At 26.5% G+C, this 17,369-nt stretch overlaps 2 protein-coding genes across 3 annotated transcripts in view; one reads left to right on the top strand and one right to left on the bottom strand.

Annotated features, from left to right (window-relative positions):
• The window catches only part of LOC127288535 (E3 ubiquitin-protein ligase MYCBP2), a 364,776-nt gene that overhangs the window by 298,558 nt on the left and 48,849 nt on the right, over positions 1–17,369 (top strand). The window lies entirely within an intron of this gene.
• LOC127288536 (uncharacterized) overlaps positions 1–17,369 on the bottom strand; it is a 40,071-nt gene that overhangs the window by 3,888 nt on the left and 18,814 nt on the right. The window lies entirely within an intron of this gene.

Genomic DNA, 17,369 nt, shown 5'->3' with positions numbered 1-17,369 from the left:
ATTTATAATAGAAAGTATCGTAAAATATTATAAACGATTCTAGGGATGTAATTTTAAATCGATGGACGTTTCATACGAACGAGTGAAAAATAGAAGTTTCTCTTCAAGCTTCGATCTTTGGGAAAAGCGAAATGGGAAACCCCTTTGGCTGCTGCTTCTTCCGCTCTCTTGGAAAAAACGAACCACGCTACGTGACACGATTTGGGAACAGCATCAGTGGAGAGAGAGAGCGAGAAAGAGGGAAAAAAAAGAGAGAAGACATTCTCTTCCCTTTCGGAGCAATGTTGCCACTTCGACCTTACAGAGTGCAATCCTTGCACGCATCAAAGCGCATAATTAAATGGCCTGGCAACCTAGCGTAATGTCCATTGTTTCCCGCAGTGGCAAGGTCTGATACTCTCATATATACAAGAGCAAGTTCCCTCACCGCTTTCTCAAGTTACGCCTTTTAAAGTGCCATTTGGATTCTTATTACGATGAGTCGCTTCAAATTATCATTAACATTCTTAAAGTCACGATCCAACTCTATGGGAGGATAAACATTTCATATATATATCCTTTTCCTTTAGATTAAGGAACGAAGATATACGAAAAGTGCTTCTTCCGATTCCTTTTTTTTCTTGTTTACAAAAATTACCATTAGGGGAAAAAATGTTGATTGCAGAGAAGAAAAACTACGAAACAAATTCTTTGATATAGATAGAATTTTCTTTTAGCTGAACAAATTCTGTAGTGTTGAAAATCTGTTAAATTCTGATAACGCTGATAATGCTAAATAACTGATAGTAAATTAATAACAAATCTCTGATAGAAATTACTGATTATTACAACCATTCCAGTGGGCAGAAAAACATGTTCGTTCCAAAAACGTTTTTAGAACATTTCATGTCAGCCAAAAAGTGTTCTAGAACATTATTTGAACATCCATGTTCTTAAAATGTTTCAGAACATTATTTGGCGGACATGAACATGGTTTTTGGGTTTTTTGACAAAAATGGGATGAGTAGGCTTCTCATATGACAATTCAATATGAGTAGAATAGATTCAATAATTGATAGCTATTTTTACCATCTTATTTACAAATAGAAACTCAGTTTGCACACTGTGAAACATATGTTATTGAATCCATAGCATTTCTGCCAAAGGTATAAAAATTATTGATTCAAAAGCATATGCTATAAAATCAATAAAATATTTTACAAATTTTATAGCATATGCTTTTGAATCAATAATTTTTATACCTTTGGCAGAAATGCTATTGATTCAATAGCATATTTTTCCCAGTGCAGATTTGAGAACCGAAAAGCTGCAATTAAAAAATCTAAACATAACAAAAGAACATAACGGATAGGTGAAACAAGCAGATGAAAATTGTGTATTAACCAAAACATTTTGACCTATTTTGGCTACAAAATTTTCTATTTTTCACAGAAAATTAAAAGGCATTAAAATAATAAGCGTTGCAGCTTATTTTAATGCCTTTTAATTTTCTGTGTTGCTATCTGATAGAAATTATGAATTTGTGGATTAATTTTAACCTAATTTATAAGGTAAAATTGTACACGAACTAAGTAGTAGATGGTAAAATCCAACAACTCATTTCTAACAGATTTTAGAAAAAATGGATTGTTATATTTACAATCAGGCGGTACTTTCAATCATTGGGGGGGCTTTATTTTTAGAAATCCATTAATTTGTAGTGTTACATTAAATCCTAAATGTTAAGGTTAAATTTTTAGTAATATTTTCTGTCTTAAATTTCTTTCCTCTGCATGTATAAAGTTAGGAGCATCGGTGGTATTCTATTGTTATTTATTATGAAATATTTTATCTTCAATTGGATCTTTATGAACTTCAAACTCTGGTTGTTTCAGTTTGTAGCCAGCAAACACCTGAAGTGGTTTTTGTTCAAATTGCTTCAAATGAAACTTTTTTCTCCGTTATTAGTTATATTAAGTAATTTCAGTATTCATTTGTCTTTGATTTAAAACAAAAATAATAAATTAAATACAAAAACATTTTAATATCCATAGAACATTAGAGCAATTTGTCATATTCACATTTGCAATTGTAATGCGGAGAATGATAATTATTTCAAGGTCGTCTCGGAAATGTCGCTGGGTAGTAATGCATTTAACTCGAGATGAATCATTTAATTAGTTTAGCGGGCAGAGTTAAAGGGAGGGAGAAGAGGGGGTCAAAGTTGGAGAGATAGAGGAGGGACCATCAACGGAGGGCACTTCCGGTAATGACTTTCAGCTGGATTGCTTATTTATAGTTTCGCAAAACCGCCACGGCTAATGGGGACATTTAAGCTCGACTCCACTTACGAGGAATTTGCCTATCTTTCTCTCTCTCTCTCTCTAATTAGAGACTGATATACTTATTAATGAAAAATGACGATACCATACTGGAATTCGTAATCGCGAGCAACATTAATAAATGATTTTCTCTTCCTTACACCCCTTTTTTTAGAGAGAAAGGAATGCAGCTTAATTATTTTACTTTCCTTCCTTTGCCTCTCTCCCTTGCGCCATAAGAGACGCGCGAGTGTTCGAAATAAACATTTAGGGTTTGAACCGGAAAGCTTTTACTGCGCGCCACACAGTTTATATTTAGAGCACAATGCTCCCAATTTAGATATTATCCGGTGTCCCTTTTTTTTTACTCCTAATTGACTATATATTCTTTGGAGATTTGGATAATTTTTATGATTCATTTAATTTAATAATAAGGGATTTAATAAAATATCATCGCAGGAATAAATTTCATTGTTAAAATCAAAATTACAATTAAGAATATAAATGTGAAAAAAAGATTTATCTGTAACAGAGAAAGGTTTGACTAAAATCGCTAAAATTATAATTGTAAATCTTTCTGAATTTATTGTTCCAGATGAATTCCATTTCCCGTATAGCGTAAATCCTTGGATGTTTTGTCAAAGATTTTTGAAATGGATTATATTATAATGGAACTTTTTTTTATCTTTTTTTTTCGATGATCGATTACGGATCTTTTTCTGGTCTGATTGAAGTTGGACAAAAGATAACGTGTTTGTGTGTGTGTGAGATGCGAGCAGCTATTACAACGTTGAGATCTCTTCACACCCATTTGTGTTCTTGTGTTCCATTTTCTCTTCTCTTTTGGGAAAGTTGGGGCAACCCTACTGTACGTACATACCACATATAGTACACGTATATAAGCCTCAGAGAGAAGAGAGGACTTAAATCTCTAATCCTCTAATTCTCCGAACGGTAGACCGCACATCCCGCCTAAGAAAAGCTCTCTCTCTCTCTCTCTCTCTCTCTCTCACTCTTTCTCTCTCAATCTCTCGTGTCTCATGTGCACTTTCTCTCATCTTCTTTTTTATTCTTCTTTTTCTTCTTTTTTTTCATTTAAACCTTTCTTTCTCTCCTGATTTTCTCACTTGTCGGATTTCATCGTTGTCAGATTGTCAACGATGGAACGAGGTCGTAATCTTCCTCCAAGTTTCAAGTTTCATTAGTCAACGTCTTATATATAAGGAGAGGTCTTTAAAAAGTATCATCGATCCGCGCAGTGTCCCCTCTGATTTATAACAATTTGAATTTGAATTCTTTAAGAAATTCTTTTGAAATTTTTAATTAATTATAGAATATGATTAATATAGGTGGAAAAAAATTGATTCAAGCTGGGAAGCATGAATTTTACATTAAAAAAAATCATTAGTTAACATTTTCATTTTAAAGAATTTTATTATTATTTTTTAGACGAATTTTCATTTTTCAAATTAGCATTTAACAGAATTTTAAATGATTTTAAACGAATTTTTATACTTAACAGATTGTTTCGCTTAATTTTTATTTATTACTTAACAAATAAAATAAATATTTTTTATTTATAGAATTTCTCTTTACCCAACTTTTTATTTAAAGAAAATTCTAATTTAACTGAACATAGTAATTTAGCAGAATTTTCATTTAACCGAATTTTAATAAGTGATTCGAATTTTTAAATGCCTGAATTTCCAATTTGCCGAATTTTTATTATGATAGAATTCTTAAAATGCCAAATTAACATTTGTCCGAAATTGCAAATGACCGAACAAACATAACCTAAAAAAAATTCGGCGTGATTTTAAAATTTGACCAATCAGAAATTATTAAGAAAATTGTGATTGGTTAATTTTAAAATTAGCGCCGAAATCTTTCTGTCGATGGTTTGTCAGACATTTGCAATTTCGGACAAATGGAAATTTGGCGTTTTAAGAATTACATCAAACTAATAATTCGTGCAAATAAAAATTTGGATAAATGAAGATTCGGTAAATTAGAAATTTTGTCATTTAAAAATTCGAATTCAAAAAATGAAAATTCGTGTTAAAAATAATTATATATAATGAAAGTTATAAATAATAAATTATAACACAAGGTAATATTATCTAGAAACTGCTAAATAGTAGTTTCTGGGTAATGTTACCTTGTGTCATAATTTTTTTTTTTAATTAGAATTGAATTTAGTATAAATAAATGTATTAATAAATATAATCATATAGTAAATATATATTGAAGCTAAACTGATTCCCTCTTAAAATTCTTTAGAAATATGATATATTAATGCAAATTATTCAAAAATATATGAAAGGGCGTATTTCGAAAATTTTCTGTTTGTATTACAATCTTTATAGTCGGGAAATTATTTGTAATATTTTGAAATTTTGTAATTTATGAAATACTCCATATCTGACATTGAGTGTTTGGACAAATTTTATATATTTTGTTTTTTTTCAATGTCACGCTGTTCATATATTATAAATATTATTTTTTTTTATTAATAACAGTTATGTAACATTTACGAGCAAACTTTAGTACTAATTTTCAATGAAATAAATTTTATGCGTACAAAATGTCAACAAAAAAAAAGAGAAAATTTTTCTCTAAAAAATTTATATATTCTTTAAGAGAGAGAGATGAATTTTATATTCGAATTGATCTTTTTTATCGTCTTGTAATAGAATCACAAATCATAAAAGGTGGATAACTATAATCATTTTCTTTACGTCTAGATCGCTCCTGTAGCATGTAATTTAAATCACACAATCTCGAATAGAAGTTTACCTTGAAAATCTCGAGTAACAAAGGTCAAACCACAAACCTTCTAAGTTGCAGAGTTTTGAAACACGAACACGATTCATTATTTATTAATCACTGTATTTATATTGGTAAAATGAATTTTATACAGGTGAGATAAAAAGTACCGAATGGCACTTTATAAATAATAAACATGGGGGACCACAAATGTTTTTAAAAAAAAACCTTCAATATTATCGAAAAAAGTAATAATTTTTTTAATACTTAAAACTTATTTTTTCAAATAAAAATCGATTACCGGCACATAAATCTACATTATCGACTGATGATAAAAGCAGAAAAATGATGATATAAAAATTACCGACATAGAAAGCTACATTACCGACTGATAGTAAAACAGGAAAATGAAAATATAAAAATGTAATATAATATAGATTTATAGGTCAGTAATTTTTATATTTTAATTTTCCTGTTTTACCATCAATCGGTAATGTAGTTTTCTATGTTGGTAATTTTTTATATAATCATTTTTCTGCTTTTATCATCAGTCGATACTGTAGATTTCTGTGCTGGTAATCGATTTTTATTTGAAAAAATAAGTTTTAACCTTGTATTAAAATAAATATTACTTTTTTCAATAATATTGAAGGTTTTTTTAACATTTGTGGTCCCCCATGTTTATTATTTAAAAAGTGACATACAGTTTCAAAAAATAGACAAAATTTGCTGTTATTTAAACTCATATAGAGCTTTTTTTAATTAAATCCATTCTGGGTAGAGAGGGTGTCTTTTTGATAAAGAATGACCCATGTACAAAGATAAAAAATCTCTTGGGAAAGTGAAAAAGAATTTAAAGGTTATTGTTTGTTATATTATATTAGGTTAGTATTTTTTATAGTTTAGTGGAAAATATCTAGCGATCTAGAGGTCATCATTTTTTATACATATCAATTTGAGTATGAAATTCATATTTACTTTAAGTTCAAGTTTTTTCTGCGTGATTCCAAATATTTAACAAATCAAATTTTAATTAAAACCAAAATCACTTGCTTTGAAATCATCGATTTTGGACAATTTGAAATTCCGGAAATTAGAAAGTTTCTCATGTGGTGGGAGTTTACCAAATTCCAGGTGAAATTCCAGAGATAATAGTTTGGCAAAAGGGTAAAAGAGAAAGAGAGAGTCAAAATGGGTGGATTTCCATAAAATCGATACTTGTAATAGCAGCCGGTGCTTGATTTTGTTGAATCGATCGATCGCGATCGATAGAGATAGATAGAGAGAGAGAGGATGGCTCTCTGAAATATATCGAGCAGTTTGACCTGCATCTCTCGTCCTTCTCCTTCAATATTATTCACCGTGTGCCAAGAGTTGAGTTTCTCGTGTGTGGCTCCAAGCCAAAACCACCATCGTACTAGCCGAAATTAATTCGCAACTGCAGCTGCAGCTGGATGGGACGAGTCTCAGGACAAGGATGAGAGACAAAGAGAGAGAGTGAGAGAGAGAACCTTCTCTCATAACTTCACAAGATCCTCTTTGTGCAACCAACACAGAAATAGATCACGTATACTGGATTATCCTCGACTCCCATCAACTCCTGAGTCACTCTGTTGCTTTGGAACTCGGGGTCCGAGTTGTTAAGAACACAAAAAAAAAGAGAAAGAAACGAATTACGAAGGAGTCATTCATCGACTCAAACTGAAATGAAGGTGATTCTACAAAAAGCTTTTTCCCACTATATAGCTACTTGTTTCGTCTTCGCTTTCTGAATATAAAAAAGATACTCGAAAAACAAGAGGAGAAATAAAGGAATGAGCCAAATTGAAGCGAAATTACTTGGAACTATCGTTTATCAAAAAAAAATAATAAATAATTAAACTTAAATTCTGATTTTACCATTACCGTGGAGTAATCTAATAAGTTTTTTTTTTAAAAAGGAGACATAAATCAAGAAAAAAAACATCAATTTCTCATAAAAATCATTGATTAGAATTTTTATTTTACAGAATTTTATATGAAATAATTAATTAATTATTTGTAAGCCGAAATTACAAATGACCAAAGAAACAATCGACAGAATTATTTTGGCGGAATTTTTAAAATTGACCAATTAGAATTTTATCATGAAAATCGTGATTGGTCAATTTTCAAAAATTGCGCCGAAATCTTTTTGTCGATATATTGTTTGTTCGGACATTTGTCATTTCGGATAAATGAAAATTCGGCGTCTTAAAAATTCTATCAATTATAAATTCGTACAAATTAAAATTCTGACAAATTTAAATTCCTCTAATAAATAATTATTTTTAATAAAATTCTTTAAAATAAAAATTCTATTTAATAATTTTTATGGGATAATTATATGCACCACAAAAATCACAATAGGAGTAAAAGAAGAAAATAAGAATGAAAATAGAGAAACAAAAGAAAGAAGAGAAATAAGAGGAAAAAGAAAAGTGAAAGAAGAAAATAGAGGGAAAAAATAAAAAAGAAGAAGAAAATAAGAGGAAAATGAATAATGACAGAAGGAAAACAAAAAGAAGAAAAAAAAGAAGAAAACTGTAGAGCAAAAATGAAGCGAAAGTAAAAAAAAATCAAAAGTCGCTGTTGTTTTACTCTTTTGAAGACAGGATGTTTCTCAAGAATGATTAGACACACTTTGTGGTCTGGTGTCACTTATCAAAAGCAAGTTACTAATGCTGCTTTAGTCAGACGCGACTGATGCTTGTTATTCAAAACCACGAGTCGATAATGTTACAAAAGTTTCTTTAAACAGCTGAGACCAATTGACCCAAATGAAAACAATTACCAATATGTTGGGTGATTTATTTTTTTTTAGAGAGAAATAAATTACATATATATTACAATATTTGTTAAAGTGTGTCAGGTGAAAGATAAACTGGTTGCACTTGCTGTATATTTAATAATAGTCGTAGGGAAAAATGTTCCAATGAAAAAAAATTTTTTTTTTTCTGAAAACAGAAAAAACGAAACTATATTTTGAAATTTTTATATGAATTATTAAATACAAAAATGCAATTAAAATTAGAAAATTTTTCATATTTGTAAATAATAAAAAAATTGTTAAAATTCATTTTTAGAATTGTAATTTTTTTTTTTTTTAATGCAACTAAATTGACGATAAAAAAATTCATTTAGATACTAAATGACAATGATTTAACGACTTTGTATGTATTGTATAAATAATTCATGAATGATGATTCAAAGACGATGAACTTAAACCATTAATTTCCCAACATGTAAATATATATCTATTATTGTAATATTGAGAACTGTTTTTGGCTTTGAATATAAACTATTATTTTTCAATGCATACAATGTGCTACACACTGAAAAAAATGTATTCTATTCAAACAATCGGTCACTTGACTATTATCAAATAAATATTTATTTGTGTCACAGTTAACTTGAAAGTTTAGTATAAAAATATCAAATTGATCAAAATTTTTATATTATTGTATTTTTTTTTTACTTTTGGTATCAATTTAATATTTTTAAATTATCTGTGATTAAATAATTATTATTTGAGTATTTTGTATTTGTTTCAATATAAAAATTATTGGTTCAAATACAATTTATTTCATTCAAGTCAAGTAACCGATTATTTGAATATAATTTTTTTTTATGCAATTTATAAATATTAAAAGCAGAATGAAGCAATTTAATTTTAATTTTATATATTGAATTATAAATTTGATTTGTAATTAAAAATTGAAATTACCTAATTTTAAATTAATAATAAAATAAATATTGTAATATCGTATTTTACATTTTACTAATAATTAAATTGATTACATAATAATTTTCTACTTCATTGGTATAACAACAAATAATTATGGTTTAATAAGAATATTTTTCATATTGAATTACGTATATATAAAAATGTAAATAAAGATGACGTATGTTCTTGAAATCTAATATAAAATAGCGTGCTCCATTTTCATTATAATATTCTCGCGTCTGAATGGAAATTTTTTTTTTTTTTTTTTTGGTTATAAAAAGAAAACAATATGATGGATGGCTTTGGATTAAAGAACTTTTGATATTTTCTTAAGGAAAAAGTTTCCAAAAAATTTCCGGCTTTACATATTATATAACCCTAAAAGAAAAATTTAAAAAAAAATTCCCTATTTAAACAATATTAATTCGAAATTTTTTTCCTTTTAGAATTTGCAAAATTTCTTCATTATTTCTTATAAACTTTAAAAATTCTATTTTATAACCCTTATCTCGCAGTTAGAGAATATTTTTGTTATTTATTTTTTATATTTTTTTTTTTATTTATTGTTTTATATTTATTATTTTCTATCCATCTAATTTGCAAATTAGACGATTTCCATTTTAATTAAAAATCGAATTAATATGTCATTTAATTAAAATTTCCATTATAGAAATCAAGGAATTTATTTTCCTTTTTTTTAAAATTATAATATCGATATATAAGAGAAAAGTGCGTATTAAAAAAAAGAAGAGGGATAAGTGAATATGCATTGAAATTTGCAAGTCGAATAATTCCATATTGGTATGAGTAAAAGTAATAGCACTTGAATTTCACTGTTGATAATGGGCAAAGAGAGCTTCCGATTTCTACCAACAGCGCAAGTATGTGCATCCTGATTTGAGACGATACGACAAAGTGCGTGATTTACGCCTACTTTAAACATATATATGTGTTATTCCACTTGTTTTGTCGACAATATAATTTTTTATTCGAAACAAGGGGTTTGAGTTCTCTATAATATTTAAAAAAAAAAATTACGTCATTTCGTATTATAAATTGAATATAAATAAAAACAGTTCTTAAAATAATTGTAATTTAATCGATGTAATAGCTTCAATTCATTGTAGCTTCAATTTATTGTAGCTTCATTTTATAGTAGTTTCAATTTCTCGTAACTTTCAATCATTGTAGCTTCAATTTATCATATCTTCAATTAATTTTAGCTTCAGTTTGTTGTAGTTTCAATTTATCGTAGCTTCAATTAATTATATCTTCAATTCATGGTAGCTTCAGATTTTTGTACTTTCAATTTATAGTAGCTTTTATTAATTGTAGCTTCAGTTTATAGTAATTTCAATATATTTTATCTTCAATTAATTTTATCTGCAATTGATTGTAGTTTCAGTTTATAGTTGTTTCAATTTATAGTAGCTTTAATTAATTTTAGCTTCAATTTAATGTAGTTTCAATTAATTTTATCTACAGTTTATTGAAGTTTCAATTTATCGTATCTTTAATTAATTGTGGTTTCAGTTTATATAGTAATTTCAATTTATCGTAGCTTCTATTAACCACATCTTCAATTAATTGTAGCTTTAGTTTATAGTAGTTTCAATTTATCTTATCTTCAGTTTATACTAGTTTCAATTTATAGTATAGCTTCAATTAATTATAGTTTTAATTTAATGTAGTTTTAATTTATCACAGCTTCAATTAATTTTAGCTTCAGTTTGTTGTAGTTTCAATTTATCGTAGCTTCAATTAATTATATCTTCAATTCATGGTAGCTTCAGATTTTTGTACTTTCAATTTATAGTAGCTTTTATTAATTGTAGCTTCAGTTTATAGTAATTTCAATATATTTTATCTTCAATTAATTTTATCTGCAATTGATTGTAGTTTCAGTTTATAGTTGTTTCAATTTATAGTAGCTTTAATTAATTTTAGCTTCAATTTAATGTAGTTTCAATTAATTTTATCTACAGTTTATTGAAGTTTCAATTTATCGTATCTTTAATTAATTGTGGTTTCAGTTTATATAGTAATTTCAATTTATCGTAGCTTCTATTAACCACATCTTCAATTAATTGTAGCTTTAGTTTATAGTAGTTTCAATTTATCTTATCTTCAGTTTATACTAGTTTCAATTTATAGTATAGCTTCAATTAATTATAGTTTTAATTTAATGTAGTTTTAATTTATCACAGCTTCAATTAATTTTAGCTTCAGTTTGTTGTAGTTTCAATTTATCGTAGCTTCAATTAATAATATCTTCAATTCATGGTAGCTTCAGATTTTAGTACTTTTAATTTATTGAAACTTGAAATTATAGTAGTTTCAATTTATAGTAGCTTTCATTAATTGTAGCTTCAGTTTATAATAGTTTCAATTTATCTTATCTTCAGTTAATTATAGCTTCAGTTTATACTAGTTTCAATTTATAGTAGCTTCAATTAATTATAGTTTTAATTTAATGTAGTTTTAATTTATCGCAGCTTCAATTAATTTTAGCTTCAATTTATTGTAGCTTCAATTAATTTTAGCTTCAATTAATCGCACCTTCAATTAATTTTAGCTTCAGTTTATAGTAGTTTCATTTTATCATATCTTCAATTAATTTTAGCTTGAATTTATTGTAGCTTCAGTTTATAATAACTGTAATTTATTCTAGCTTCAATAGTTATACTCATTGTTAAAAAATTAACTTTAATCAATTTGATTATCCTCTAATATACCTTCAATTTATTGTATAGCTTCAATAGGTAGTGTTTAAAGAATTATATCTATATGCCTAATTGTCATTCACTTTAATGATAACCTGATTGCTGTTTATATAACTTCAATAAACGATTGCTTCAATCGATGTGTTTTTTTTTAAATAATAAAAAAAAGAATTTATCTTCTTATAAATGTGTGAAATATGCAATCGGTTGGAAAATTCGTATAACGAAGAATTATGTTTTACAGTTTTATATATATATATATGTGTGCACCTTGACAATACATATTATCACGACTATGATTCAGAATTTCTCCCCGATTGGTTATATGTGTTGGAAACTTGCCACTTATATATATATGAGTGCAGTCGTACTCGCGAAACAAGACAAAGCCAAGTGCAAACTGGAAACGTATATATGCGTTGAAGAGTGAAAAAGCAAGCTCAACGAATGTGCAGAAGCAAGGAAGGAAGAAACTTCCGCGTGTAACAAGAATTCCATGGTAATTCACGGTTCAGAAAATCTCTTTGCCAGTTTGCTAGTTTCCAAGTACAGTAGCATGCATATATATATATGTATGTATGTATACATAAAAGAGAGGACAGCCACGCCCCGTCAAACCCACGTCACTTCCGTTCGTTACCGACAAGAAGCTTTATGTCTCATATATACTTGTCAGAATTCAGTTTTCAATCCACCCTCTCCGTGAGAATTTATAATCTATATTTACGCACGCCAACTATATATATATATATATATAAGCCTAAAGGGGTATTTGTATATGGTACAAAAGGCACTTGGCAAAAAATCGATTTCTATTCATTAGACTCAAGTGTTTGCTTTAAACTCATTATAATATATTTAAGTATTGTAATCGTGCTTAAAGATGTTTACAAATCTCATTCTTGTGGGTGAATGCAGATGTAAGCGATGAAAAACAATTTTTTCACCTTTTTAATTATTTCTAAAGGGATCCCATAAAAATCATTAGTTTTTTCATTTTAAAGAATTTTATTATAATTATTTTTTAGACGAATTTTTATTTTTTGAATTAACATATTTGACATAATTTCTTTTTAAACAAATCTTTACTTAACAAAATTCTTATGAATCGAATTTTTATTTGTCCAAAATTGTAAATGGCCGAACAAACAATCGATTTTGGCGCAATGTTTAAAATTCACCAATCAAAAAGTTGTCAAGACAATCATGATTGGTGGATTTTAAAAATCGCGCCGAAATCGATTGTTTGTTCGGACATTTGCAATTTCGGACAAATAAAAATTCGGTTAATTAAAAATTCTTTAAAAATGAAATTCTGATAAATGTTAATTGGAAAAATAAAAATTCGTCTAAAAGATAATTAAATCTAATAAAATTGTTGAAAATGAAAATTTTTACTAATGATTTTTTTTATTTTTGCATTTATATAATTTTCTAAAAAATAAAAATATATATAAAGTTGAACTAACTTTTAATTTGACTGTCTATCCAATTTCTTCTTAATTGATAATAGCTTATAAATCAAACTGTTTAATAAATAATTATAGTTTTAATTAATTGTAGCTTCAATTACTAATTGTTTCAATTAAAAAAATCTAATTTTAAAAAAAATTGTGAGGTATTGAAATAAAATGCAATACACATTTACAATTTTAGTTCATTTTAATTCACATTGACATTAAAATAATTGCATATTATGCATTGTTATTTTAATACCTCGCAATTTTTTTTTATGTGAATTAAATTAATGATGAATTAAATATTATTAATAACTATTAATTAATAATAATAATAATAACAATATAATGTAATATATTATTTATAATAATAATAATAATTGTTTTAAAATTCGGTATAATTTAAAAAAATCAAATTTTCCTATGAAATTCTTATTTTTGTAAATATTATTGAAAATTTTGTTTTGAATTTCATGTATATATTTGATAAATTAGGATCTCTTTTTCCGCATTGAATTGCAAAAATCCTTGAAATGGAGAATATGACCTTGCCATTCTTTACGAGGTCATGTGAAGCGCAGATTCTGTACTTCCTTTGACAAACGATACCACTTCCTGTTATATATATGTATATACATGAGATAAAGCATGAATTTTCCAAAAATTTGCTTCTTTGACAAATATATATACACAAACCAATTTTGTTTGATAATATCATCCACTAAATATTTTTCAACAAAATTCTATTTAGAAAACTAGAAATTAAAAAAAAAATTTTTTAATTAAAAATTAAATTTTAAATTATTTGATTCAAATAATCGATTACTTGTCTATTATAAAATAAATATTTATTTAGACCAAATAATTTTTAGTTGAATCAAATAATTATTTGTATTAAATAAATATTTATTTGGACCAAATAATTTTTATTTGAATCAAATTTATAATATAATATATATAGAAATATAATATTTGTTTTACATTTACTTGAAATGGTAAATAATATGTTCACAAATCATAAAGTGACAACGAAATTAAATTTTGCATTAAAATTAGCTTCCCTCTAAAAGCCTTTAAACTAGAAATATTTCAAGTTTAATTAAATGTACGCTGACATAGTTTAAACTATATATATATACATATTATATATTTTCAATTCTAATTTCCAATAAAGATGACTCGTTGAAAATTTTGCAAATTATTGGAAAATTAATTCTGAAAGGGATAAAATATAACATACAGAGAAAGAGTGTGTGTGTGTCTATGTTTATTAAAACCGGACCAAAAGTTTGAAAATTCGGAAAGTGCTTGATGAAGTAGAGAGAGAGAGAGAGAGAGTAGCGGGAAAAGATCAAATATATGATGAATGCACTTAGTAAATTGCACTCTGACACGGCGCCATATTCCAATTAACCAGAATTATTGTATATATAGAAACGACGACCCCGCGAGAGACGTCTCGGGGATAATTCACTAAAACCGAGATCACACAAGATATCAAATGTGCGGTTAATTCGCTTCCGCAAAAATAAGCTAAAAAGTTTATTCCTTTAACAAATAATATTCTATATATTCGAAATGTGCACTTGAAATCAATATCCGTTATGTCAATATCACAAATACCGCATTTCACGAGAGTCACTCGAGATTTTTATTGTCCGATAAGCGAACAAAAAGCTTTTTTGATAACTCAATTCGAAAAATGCCTCTTTAAATTTATAGTTTGCCCATTCACGTATATAGTATATATGCTGCTATATACTATATACGTATAGAAATAGATGAAAAAATACGTTTGATTGAAAATTTCCAGTTTACCATTCATTAAAGTTATTATTAATTAAAAATAATATTTGACAGCATTAATATTAGTTAAATACAATATAAATTGAAGGTGAAATTAATTAAAGACAACATTAGTCAAGAGAATATTAAAAGAAGACAATATTAGCTGCGGCAACATTAATAGACGACAACTTTAGCGGAGATAACATTAATTAAAGATAACATTAATTAAGAGAATATTAATTAAGGACATTAGTTAAATACAATATTAATTGGAGGCAGTATTGATTAATGCCAATAGTAGCTTCAATCCATAGTAGCTCCAATTAATAGTATTTTCAATCAATAATAATAGCTTCAATTAATAGTAGATTCAATAAGTAGTAGCTACAATGAATAGTAGATCTAATTAATAGTAGTTGTAATCATTAGTAGCTTCAATGAATAGTAGCTCCAATTAATAGTAGCTTCAATTAATAAGTCATTGCAATCATTAGTATAGCTTCATTTAATAGTAGCTTAAATTAATAAGTAATTGCAATCATTAGTAGCTGCAATTAATAGTATCTTCAATCAATAGTAGCTTCAATTAATAGTATCTTCAATCAACTGTAGCTTCAATCAATAGTATCTTCAATAAGTTGTAGCTACAATCAATAGTAGATTCAATTAATAGTAGTTGCAATCATTAGTCAATTAATAGCATCTTCAATCAATAGTAGCTCCAATTAATAGTATCTTCAATTAATAATAGCTTCAATCAATAGTAGCTTTAATAATTAGTAGCTACAATCAACAATAGGTCCAATTAATAGTAGTTGCAATCATTAGTAGCTTCAATGAATAGTAGCTTCAATTAATAAGTAATTGCAATCATTAGTAGCTGCAATTAATAGTATCTTCAATCAATAGTAGCTTCAATAAATAGTATCTTCAATCAACAGTAGCTTCAATTAATAGCATCTTCAACCAATGGTAGCTTCAATATTGCAAGTTCTAAATTACTGATAATATCTTCAATTTTTTAATAATTTTCAATGATTACATTATTATATACAATAAATTTTTGAATACAACTAAAAAATGTTTTTTCCCTAGATACATTTTTTCCCCCTATTTTTATTTTCCAAAAAGTTTATTAACTATGAAAAAAAAAATTTGTGAAACATAATAGTAACATACATTATATGAAAGTGATTGAAACATGTGCATTGTTACGATCCGTGAACCTGAAATAAGTATATATGGAAGCCATTGCTCTTTAAAGTTCAATGTCCGATCATGCATCACTTACGTTGCGAGAAACTGACATTATTCGGTCCATACATGCATCTTTCACGCGTCAACACTATTATACCGTCTACATATATATATATAGAGAGAGAGAACAGGATAACTTTACTTAAACACATTCAACTTAGATTGTGCAAGTTAGATTATATCATCAAAGTATATAATTTATTATCAGGAAAGTTATAACTGAGAGTGCTAAAATTGAGAATAATATTGTTACATCTCTATTATTAAATGTTATTTTCAATTGTTTCAATTTCAAGAATATTTTCATTAATCACATTAAATTCACATTCATTATTCACTATATTAAAATTAGTTTAATAAATTATTTTCTTTACAAAATGTTCATTAATATTTTTCATTAATTTTGTCTTCAATTTATATTTTATAGTCCAAAAAAATGTTGTCGCCAATAAAATATTGTCTTTTATTGATGTTCTCTTAAATTATTGTGATTTTTAATTAATGTTGACTTTCATTAATAATTGTAAATTAATAAATTAATTAATTTGTAACTTCAATTAATATTGCCCTCAAGTGATGGTGGCTTAAATTTAGGGTTTAATTTAATAATGCCTACAATTATTATTGTATTCAGTTAATGTTCGCTTCAAATAATATGATTTTCAATTAATGTTGACATTCATTAATATTGGCTTAAATTAATGTTATCTTCAATTAATATTGGCTTAAATTAATGTTGTCTTCAATTAATATTGGCTTAAATTCATGTTGTCTTCAATTAATATTGAATTCAATTAATATTGGCTTAAATTAATGTTGTCTTCAATTAATATTGGCTTAAATTAATGTTGTCTTCAATTAATATTGGCTTAAATTAATGTTGTCTTCAATTAATATTGGCTTAAATTCATGTTGTCTTCAATTAATATTGAATTCAATTAATATTGGCTTAAATTAATGTTGTCTTCAATTAATATTGGCTTAAATTAATGTTGTCTTCAATTAATATTGGCTTAAATTAATGTTGTCTTCAATTAATATTGGCTTAAATTCATGTTGTCTTCAATTAATATTGAATTCAATTAATATTGGCTTAAATTAATGTTGTCTTCAATTAATATTGGCTTAAATTAATGTTGTCTTCAATTAATATTGGCTTAAATTAATGTTGTCTTCAATTAATATTGGCTTTAATTAGTACTGTTTTCAATTAATATTGTCTATAATAAATATTGTCATCAATTAATATTGCCTTAAATTATATTAAATTTAAATAATGTATCTTTAATTAATGTTGTCTTTTATTAATGTCACTTCAACTAAAGTTGTCGTT

This window comes from Leptopilina boulardi, unplaced genomic scaffold (genome assembly GCF_019393585.1).
Source record: "Leptopilina boulardi isolate dan_hultmark-lab unplaced genomic scaffold, ZJU_Lbou_2.1 LbouV2_392, whole genome shotgun sequence".
NCBI lineage: Eukaryota > Metazoa > Arthropoda > Insecta > Hymenoptera > Figitidae > Leptopilina > Leptopilina boulardi.
The sequence above is the reverse complement of the archived record's forward strand: the minus strand, read 5'-3'. Positions and strand labels throughout refer to the sequence as shown.